Raw genomic sequence first — 10,605 nt, forward strand, 5'->3', positions numbered from 1 at the left:
TTTACCCAATATCTTTCATACAAACCCTAGTCCAATTTCATCAAACATAAATTTATAAAAACAAAATTAATAAAAAAACCAAACCCTAGATCTAGATCCACATGCACATGAAACATCCATAAAACTAACTAATTGTTCACTAAAATCAAGAAATATGGACCAAATAAGGGTATGATCTTGTTCCCCTCCTTAATTTACCCTAGTACATTTAAAACTTGGGTCTAATTTATTTCATAAGTAGCTCAAGCACCATAGAAGAGAGAGAAAAACAAAACTCTAATTACTCACTAACCAACCATTAAAACTTCAAAAAAAATGTGGAATAGCATTTTCTTACCTTCTACAACCTCTCCACCAAAGGATTTAAGACCAAAACCTTCCTCCCTTAGTAGAGCAATTTTTGGAAAGTGCCCAAGGCCTCCCCACTTTTCTTTCATGGGTTGGAGTGACTGACCCGAGGAGGAAGAAGGTTCTGCAGCGTTTTTATATGTGGGTCATTTGTAGGGGCGGCTGGTGATTGAGCCGCACCTACAAATCCGAGCTATATATACGTGGGCATTCGTAGGGGCGGCTTAATCACTAGCCGCCCCTATAAATAGAAATTCTAGGGGCGGCTGGTGATTGAGCTGCCCCTACAAATCAGACCCCATTTATAGGGGCGGCTCGTATCACCAGCCGCCCCTGCTGTTCCATTTGTTGGGGTGGCTGGTGTCTGGGCACCCGAGCACGCCAGTGTAGGGGCGGCTCCATCACCAGCCGCCCCTACAAAAAATTCGAACCGTTGCTAAAAATTGTTTTTTACGTAGTGCCTGTCCCTAGCAGCTATGGTATTTCATTTTATTTGAATTAACGAGCATCAACTTACTTATCTATCACACTATTTATACCATTTATTAGGATGTTTCTGTCTTTGTTTATAGGAGTGTCAGACATTTTCAGCCTCCTGACTGCTTGCTGCAGAACGACACGTGTGTGCAAACTGTGGACTCCGTCCTTAACGAGCTGACCACAGAGGTGGCAACCAAGGCGTTTGACACAGAGCTTCACCAAAAGATACCCATGGAGCAAGGCATCGAGGTAACCGCAGGGACTTCCTCTGTTCAGATGATAGATCAGACGTTGCTACAGACTGCACTACCGGAAACAGTGGCTTTGCCGTGTGCCACAGGCACTCGGCAAAGACCAAAAAAACACTCGGCAAAGGCTTTGTCGAGAATTACACTCGGTGAAAAGCACACGACATCTACCGTGTCGGCAAACAGCTATTTTCCGAGTGTTTTTTATCGCGCACTCGGCAAATGGTTTGCCGAGTGTCAAATTTGACACTCGGCAAAAAAAGTGGTTTGCTGAGTGTTTTCCTAAAATACACTTGGCAAAGGATTATTATTTGCCGAGTGTGTTAGGGAATTACACTCGGCAAACCTATTTTCCAAAGAAATTTTTTTTTTTCTCAGCATACTATTATTGTTTGCTGAGTGTTTTTGGGAATTACACTCGGCAAACCTATTTTCTAAAGAAAAAAATAATTTTTTTCTTAGCATATTTCAGTTTAATAGCATTTTCGATCCCAGCAGGAACTAAGAAGGCCAGCACATTGATATCCATAAAATAAGAAGGCCAGGTTGGTGGTTGGTGTTCGCTCACACTAGCAATTATAGGGATGTATTTGCTTGCATAGGTTCTATCAGGAGCAAAAGGAAAATGTGAAGGACAAACAGTCAATGTGTCAACTTATACAGAAAAAGAAGAAATATGGATTGATTGTATAACAAAAGTTGATAACAGGTTTAGCAGCAACTAGGAAAAACACAACAGAGATCCATTTGACAACAAATATACTCTCTTATAGTAAGTATCAGATCTAACTACATTAAATCTTAAAAGTTTGTGTTCCTAGAGACCAAATATAACATCTTACTTTGCACAGAACATCAAGAGCTCAACTGTTCAACTAACAATCTCAACTTGATAAGAACTTACTGCAACCACTCCAGCCTTTTGTTGGGCTAGATGCAATCAATGCAACGAGTATTGCTGCAGCAGCAAAACAAACAGCCCTACAGGATTTTTGCTGTTAGATGTGTCAAGTGGATAGCTAGCAATTTAGTGACCTAAACATGAACAACTGCTTCATTTTGACTCCTAAGGAACAAATCTGTCCTTGCTCAAAATTATGAACCATTAAGAGATAACATTTTCGATCCTCTAGCTTCTCCTTCCTCACCTGGAGCAAAAGAACTCGAGAAATGGCTCAGATTTACCCATTATCAGCATGACAACTTCAACTTAATTTCACCTAGAGCTTAATTTAATTCTCTCTCTCTAATGGGAATTGAACTGGCCACAGAACTGGTTGCTTGTATTGGTACAAGCCATCCTAGTTAAGTAGCAAACAGAACAAATTATCCCAAGTACCAGCTCATAAGGTGCTAAAGTGTAGAAGTTCTCTAATGAAAACTTGATTCATCACAGCCACTCAAGAGTAGTACAAAACAAAAAAGTCACAAGGCATAGTTAGGGAAGGGGAGAGCAGCGCGGCACGAGACTGGGGTTCCATCTTATCTCAGCTCCGCAAATATCATATATCAAAATGATTGAGGTTGATATATGCAAGATATTCAAGATACTCTTTTCATAGCATCTCACCTGACATCCAATGCACCAAATACCAGGTGAGAGGGGCACCACACCTTCGCTGGAGCACGGAATGATAGCCGAACGGAGCGCTGACGTGGAGCGGTTGTGCTGGCCGGCGCCGAGCCCACTAGGCCTCCGTGAGAGGCGCGCGCGGCAACCTCGGAGAGAGCGGCAGCACAGAGGCACCCCCCTGCAGCATCATCAAGGGCAGCATCGCCCCCCCACCCCACCGCCACCACCAGGCCACCACCCTTGCCTCCCGCCGCCACGCCACGAAGCCCGCCGCCGCCAGCACCACCACCGCTACTCACTTTCTACATCCGCCTCCCAGGCCACCTGTCGCACACGCTCGCCCAGGCCACCAGTGAGGGAGGGGAGGGGCGGGGTGGTAGATCCGGGGGAGGGGCGCCGCCGGTGAGTGAGGGGAGGGGCGGGGCGGTAGATTCGGGAGAGGGGCACTGCCGGTGAGGGAGGGGAGGGGTGGGGCGATGGATCCAAGGGAGAGGCGCCGCCGGTGAGGGAGGGGAGGGAAGGGGCGGCGGATCCGGGGCAGGGGCACCGCCGGTGAGGGTGGGGATGGGCGGGGCGGTGGATCTAGGGGAGGGGCACTGCCGGTGAGGGAGGGGAGGGAGGGGGCGGTGGATCCGGGGGAGGGGCACCGCCAGTGAGGGAGGGGAGGGGCGGGGCTGCGGATCCGGGGAAGGGCACCGCCGATGAGGGAGGGGAGGGAGGGGGCGATGGATCCGGGGGAGGGGCGCCGCCGGTGAGGGAGGGGAGGGTGGGGTCGGGGAAGAGAGGGAGGGGAGGGGGTCGGCCGCCGACGGGAGGAGGGGAGGTGCTGGCCGCACGTGGGAGAGGATGGGAGGGGCGAATTGGGAGGGAGGGGAGGGGGTGTGTGCGTTGCGAGGGAGGGGAGGGCGGGTGGGTTTTTTTCTTCATTTTTTTCTTTGTCGAGTGTTGTTTTTGGACACTCGGCAAACCTCTCTTTTTGCCGAGTGTTTTTGTTTGACACTCGGCAAACCCCCCATTTTTTATTATTTATTTACTTTTCTCTTTTCATGGGAGGGGAAAATAGCAAGCTCAAAAAGTTTGAGCTCAATCTAATGTATAGAAAAAGTTTCAAGGTCAAACGATGATTGAACCGTCACTTCGCCTTCAAACATGTTCCGTTCTCTCTCGATACCACGATTCTTCCTTAGAGATGCTTTGGTTTGTAAGCAATGTATGTTACAACTTTTCCAAAATCTTCTCAATTTTTTACGATAGCCTCTACGTATCATATCACGATACAATGGCAAGTCCTATGTTTTTCAGACTTCATTTGAATTTTTTATAATAAAAAAACCAGTAAGCTACATGTCGATGGTCGAGTGTTGGCAGCTCGATGTTTCAAATTTCTTTTCATTTATTTGGTAAGGCCAAAAATTAAACTTGACACCATGAATATGATTTTTCTACCCATTTTATTCTATTATTTCATGCACTTATAGATCAAATTTGACGTAAATCAATTAAATTCCTAGAATGCATTTAATGAATTAAAAATAGCAAACAGATCCAAAAAAATGCTAAATTTTAACATGGATTATGCTATGTTGTTTGTTGAGTACAAAAAAAGTTTCAAGGTCAAATGAGAAAAAATAAATAAATTGTTTGCCGAGTGTTGCCCAACGGACAATCAGCAAAAGGGCAATGGAGGGACACGTGGCGCGATGTTTGCCGAGTGCCATAATTTGCTGAGTGTTTTTCCCATATTTGCCGAGTGCCAGAGTTTGCCAAGTGTTTTTCAGTAGAATTGCCGAGTGTCAGAATATTTGCCGAGTGTTTTTTAGTAAGGCACTCGACAAACAGAGAGTTTGCCGAGTGTCAGAATCTTTGCCGAGTGTTTTTAGTTTGGCACTCGGCAAAGAGATTATTTGCCGAGTGTCTGATAAAATACACTCAGCAAAGCCTTGGATTCCGGTAGTGTTGTCACCTCTATTGAGGATGTTGTTTTGGTTGAGGATGCATCTGATGACGAGGAGATGTCATACAAACATGAGATAGTTAAGGACCCCATCTTTCTTGTAACCACTGAAGATTGTGGTACCTATTCTGATGTTGAGGTTAACACAGAAGAGCCCAAGGTGACAGGTGAAGATCCACCAAAAGAGGCAATATCTCCTCCGACGGCCACACCAAGGAAGGACAAGGACCTTGCATGTCCTTCTATGCATCCTCCTTCACCATCGAGAACAAGAACAAGATGTCGACGTAAGTCCTATGATAGATCATCACTTACCCGTCTTGCACAACGTGGTGTGTTAAAGGATTTGGGTATATTTGGAAATGATGGAAAGCTCAATGAGGATGTAGTGCTACGCAGAGCATCTAAAGGAATTGTTGCCATCTGATCTCCTCAAGCCACTAGTGGAGTTAAAAGGTCATGCCTTTTGGGACATGGTGGCAGTGGTTTCTTTGTCATTCCTTTAGGCATTTGTCTTCACTGCAGTTTGTTTATTTGCTCTTGTTGCAAGTGAGTTGTTTGTTGGTAGAGTTGTCTTAGTCGTTCATTTCTGTCGCTACTGTCATTTTTGGTGGAGTTGCCGTAGTCGTTTGTAGTTGTTATGACTATTATTGTTTTTCTATTGTACCCAGTCTGGGACTTCTTCTTTATCAATATAATCGGCAGCTCTCCTGCCTGAATCGTTAAAAAAAAGATAATTTCATTGCACGAGCGAGCTTGTTTTGGTCTGAGTTAGAAAATCAAATGCCAAGTCCAAAGTACTTGTTTATGTAAGGGCACCTCTAATTGTAACTTATGAGCTGGTTCTAAGCATTTTATTTTATATTTTAATGAGAGAGAAAAAGTTATCTCTTGATCAAAAGGTAGTCTCATGCACACGTTCTAAAATCATATGAGGAGAGATAAGGAAAGGAGAATCTAAAATCACATTCTAAAAAGATCTCTTGATCTAAAGTTAGTCTCATGCACACATTATAAAGTTAGTCACATTCAAAAGCTAGAAAGGAGATAATATATTAAGAAAGGAGAGATAAGATCTGAGTCATCAATACTAATTATGGTCTTGTCTCTAAAATCCATTATATTTGAGGACTAATTTTGAATGCTTTGATATGTTATAGATGCGAAGACGTTGATGATAAATCAAGTGGTGGAGAGAAGAATAAGGTCCAGAAAAAAATATAAGTCTATATGTTTAAAAGGAGATTATCACTACTACACAAATCTTATCCGCGGCGGGCGTTTTAGGTTTTGCGCGGCGGGCAAAGCCGTCCGCCGCGCTCCAGAGGCCACGGTAAATGGGAGATTAACCGCGGCGGGCGAGATATACCCGCCGTGGTTAATTGATGAAAATAAACAAAAAAAAAGAAAAAAAACCCACACCGGGCCTGGATATGGGCTCGGCTGGATCTGGATCGCGCCGCCATGGTGGAGGTCGCCGTCGCCGCCAGATCCACGGATCCAGCCGCCGCCAAATCCGGCCTCCATGAGCTCACCACCGACGGATCCGCCCGCCTACCGCCGCATCTGGAGGTGTGGTGGCGGGGAGCGGGCCACCGCCGCCGCGAGGAGGGGCGCACGCCGGCCGAAGTTGAGGAAGAGGGCCGCCTCACACCCGGGGAGCCGCCTCGCGCCCGCGTTGCCCCACGCCCGGGGGAGCTGCCTCGCGCCCGCGTCGCCGGGCCCGCGCGCGGCACGCCTCGCACCCGCGTCGTCCTCCACCGAATCTGGCCAGGATCCGCCGGATCCAGCTGCCATCCTCCTGGATTTGGCAGCCCTCCACAAGATCCAGCCGCCCTCGCACCACCACGGCCACCTTGCCACCATGGAGACGAAGTGTCGGCGGAGGGAGGCAAGGGGGCGCGCCGGCGGAGGGGGGCAAGGGAGGGCTCGCCGGCCTGCTGTTGTGGCGCGCCGGCGGAGGGGAGAGACTAGAGAGAGAAGGGGGGGGAGGGAGCGCGTCGCGGGGGGAGGAGCGCACAGCGTGCGGGTCGCGGCCTTGCGAAGAGCGGCGTGCGGCCTCGCGGGGGGGGGGGAGGGGGCGGGGGGTGGGAGCTGAAACCCTAAGTGTTGGGTTTTATACTCGGACTTGATGTTGGGCTTTCGCTGGGCCATATGGGCCTCGGCCTTAATCGAGGCGGGCCTCATAGGACGTCCGCCACGGTAAATAGATTTACCATGGCGGACGTCCTTATACGTCCGCCTTAGAAAATACCATATTTTTCGTGGCGGACATATAAGGACGTCCGCCACGGTAAATTGATTTACCGTGGCGGGCAAAAATGCTCGCCGCGGTAAATAAAAAATGCCCGCCACGGTAAATCGCGGGCATTAACCGTGGCGGACATCCATTTTGTCCGCCACGGTTATGTTTTTGGGGGTGTCACGCAAAATCATTTGTGTAGTAGTGTATGGAAAGAAATAGAGGATATGAGATGTATAATGGGCCGGGGTGTTTTTAGGGGAGATAACATTTGAAGATGGAAACTTTCTCGGCGTTTGAGTGCATGTGATTTCCTTTCACCACTTTGATATTTATTTGCTGTGTAAAGTTTAACATATTTGTTTGCTAGACATTGCAGTGATTTGAGCATAAAGAACTAGGGATATGGGCTGATTTAGTGATCAGATTTTGCCATTTTGGTGCTATTTCTTATATTTTGAAATGTGCACTGATTCTATGTAATGTCTGGCACTATGATGGACTTTGTAATATCTAGGATGGTGGACTATTCTATTTGTATGTAATATTTGGAACTGTGGACTGATTTTATGTAGTGATATTTAAAACTATAGATGGACTCATTTGGGACTAATTTTAGACTCTATCTTTGTGGAACATTTATTTGGGATTACATATTATTTGTGTAATATTTGAGACTGCATGTGTTGAAAAGGGGCTGTTCGTACTCATATGTCATTGAATCAGGAGTTTATAGTGTGGCTTCGCTTTGTTCTTTTTTATATAGAAAGGTCTAGAAATGATGTATGTGATTTCTTAAACAAAATAAAGTATTTTTGATAGATTTTGTCCGAAATAAATTTTATATCACTAATAAATTTCTGTATATCCGATATTCTGCGTATCGGTGACCACCGAGATTTTAAAAATATGGGTAGAGTAAACCCTGCGCCTAGCCCATTGACCCTCGATTGTCTGTCTGCCTCCGAATATAGCCCGATCAATCGGGAGAAAGCGGATTAGAAGTTATTAGTAGATTAGTACCTGTTGCTCACGTCGCTTGCTTCTATAGGATCCACCTATAGCGGTTGCATTTTTGCGTTCTTGGGTGGAAGAGGGCTTTTTTTTGCGTGCTTGACAAAAGGGCCGGCTCTTATGAATAGCAAAAAAAAAGGCCGGCTCTTTTTTTTGCGTGCTTGACTAAGGGGCCATATTTTTTTTTTTTTTTGCATGCTTCACTAAAAGATAAAAGGGCATAGAGCAACTCCAGCAGGTCTCCTACTTGAGCCCCAATAACTAAATATATATGCTCTGGCAAAAAACGTGCTCCATCAAGGCCATACTAGGGCCCAAAATTTGGGTGGGCACCCAAACCCCCCCTTCGACATAATTCCTAGGGGCTCAGGTTTGAGCCCCCATTGGGCTGTTGTGTCGATTCCCCCACACCCAGAAGGAACCATGGCACCCGCTCGCCCTCGCCCAGCGCTGGAAACCTGGCCGCGCCATCCTCCACCTTGGCGACCCAGTCGCACCTTCCTCAACCTCGGTGACCCCGTTGCGCCTCCCTCCACCTCCCTCCTCCCCGGTCGTCCGCCTCTGTCGGCCCTAGCCGCGTGGGAGCGGCTTAGCAGCGCCTCCCTCTATTGCGACGTCATGTGGCGGACACGACGGTGCCCCTCTGGCGACCCAGTCCTCCCTCCGGATCCCTCCCCGCGCGCTCTCTCCCCAGTGGATCTCCCCTCCTCGTGGCTGCCTCCCTCCTCCGCCGGTGGCCGCTGCCTCAACCCCCCCCCCCCTCCCTGTGGGGTCCTAGCCTGTGTGTGGAGGACGGGGAGAAGAAAGGTTTGACCCAATGACGAGTGGGTTCCTCAAGTCATTGTTTTGCTGATATGTATTTGGGGACCTTTTGTCCGGCAGGTGCTGCTGGAGTGGAAGAAAAATGTTTGGCCAACAAAAATAGGTGGAGTACCCAAATCCGAAGTAGGGGCCCTGATTTTGGTGGCGGTGATGGAGTTGCTCTCGGACCTCAATTGATATCATGGATGAAAAGCTATCTGCAATATTAGCCGCATGAATCGTGCGGCACGATGTACTTAGCGCCTGATCGGATGGCAGAAATTTTACATATGACAAGGCTCAATGAAATGGACGGCTGGGCTTGAACTTTAGATTCGAAAGTTAGAGATTTCTTTTTATAAGATATATAAGATCCTGCCAAATCCCAGTTTCAGATCCAAGTTTCCACCACCATTTACGCAAAAGACAAATGTTTATCCTCCTATGTCTTTAATTCCAAGCACACCTCTTTATTTATTATTACTTCTCATATAATGGTCCATCTAATCTGATGGATGGTATTTTTTTTCTTGGTGCTACCATGTACCGTGCCAAAAGAAGGTCCTTCTTTTGCTATCAAGGATTTTCACAACAGTATTAAAAGGTAGCTCATATCGTGAAGCATTGTACTACCTCATATATGTGATTATGTGAAGCATTGTACTACCTCCATCCCAAGAATTGTAATTTTTAATGTTCTTGCTTTGTTCAAAAGTCAAACTATCATATATTTGACCAATCTTAAACAAAAAGTTGCCAGTGTTTATAATACTAGATAAAATAGCATTTGTTTCATTATGGATTATATGTTCACGGTACACCTACTTGGTATCATACTTCTGTCTCTTTAAATGTAGCCAAATTTAAATTAGTCTGCCATAGAACAAAACTAGAGAACACCTTTTTTTTAAATGGAGGTTGTATGTTATTACGTAGCTGGCCCTTATCATCCCTACGGCTTGTTTAAGCACTGCATCATTTGTAGCTTCACCAATTGCAATAATTTGAGGAGCCATGGGCTCATCATCCTCTCCCCCTTGAAACAAAGTTGTCCTCGGCTTTGACATAGTTTTCACAACATTTATCTTTCCATTTTTCTTCCTTTCTTTGTATGAAGAATTAATGACCAAACCGTGTTTTGTGCATTACTAGGAATATTGTTGGTAATAACACTGCTATAACCGCACCATTCTCTCCCTGTGAAAGCAAAGCCGTCCTCGGCTTTGGAGTAATTTCAGCAGTCTTTCTTTCACTCTCACAGTAGAAAACACCTCTGATTTAATAGCACTGTCAACCATTGGTTTGAGGACATGATGAATGCCCTTGTGCACAGAAGAATATAATTATTTGAACGACCACCATTTGTTTCATCAAATCAAACTGGCAACCCTTCAAAAAAAAAGATCAAACTGACATGGTCAACCTAACAACAAATGGCATGCACGCATCGGCGCTACATGCATCACAATCAATTGTATCCTCATAATTTTCAATAGAAAACTTAACATGCACCTTATTAGTAATTTTCATACTAAAAGTTGTGTATCTAGAAATATCAAAACAACTTATAAATTGGAACGAAGGGAGTGCTTAATACCAAAATATTGCATTGCAATAAGCAATTTGGAATGATATCCGAAATATCGACAAGTCCAGATGAAACCTTACTCAACTGACGTAATTCCGTGTACCACAAAGACTTGTCAACTATAAGAGGTAGAATTTTTTTCACCTGTTGCAACGGGCAAATTTTCTAGTCATGGACATAAAAAGGCAAAGCGTCATAAGTCATGACTTCTCTGGAACTCGCGAGCACTCACGACAGCTGCCATATTAGCCGCACGGTGTACTTAGCGCCTGATTGGATGGCAGAAATTTTACATATACGACGTGGCTCTATGAAATGCTCGGGCTTGAACTTTAGATTCGAATGTTAAAGATTTCT

The sequence above is a fragment of the Miscanthus floridulus genome, chromosome 14 (genome assembly GCF_019320115.1).
Source record: "Miscanthus floridulus cultivar M001 chromosome 14, ASM1932011v1, whole genome shotgun sequence".
Taxonomy (NCBI): Eukaryota; Viridiplantae; Streptophyta; class Magnoliopsida; order Poales; family Poaceae; genus Miscanthus; species Miscanthus floridulus.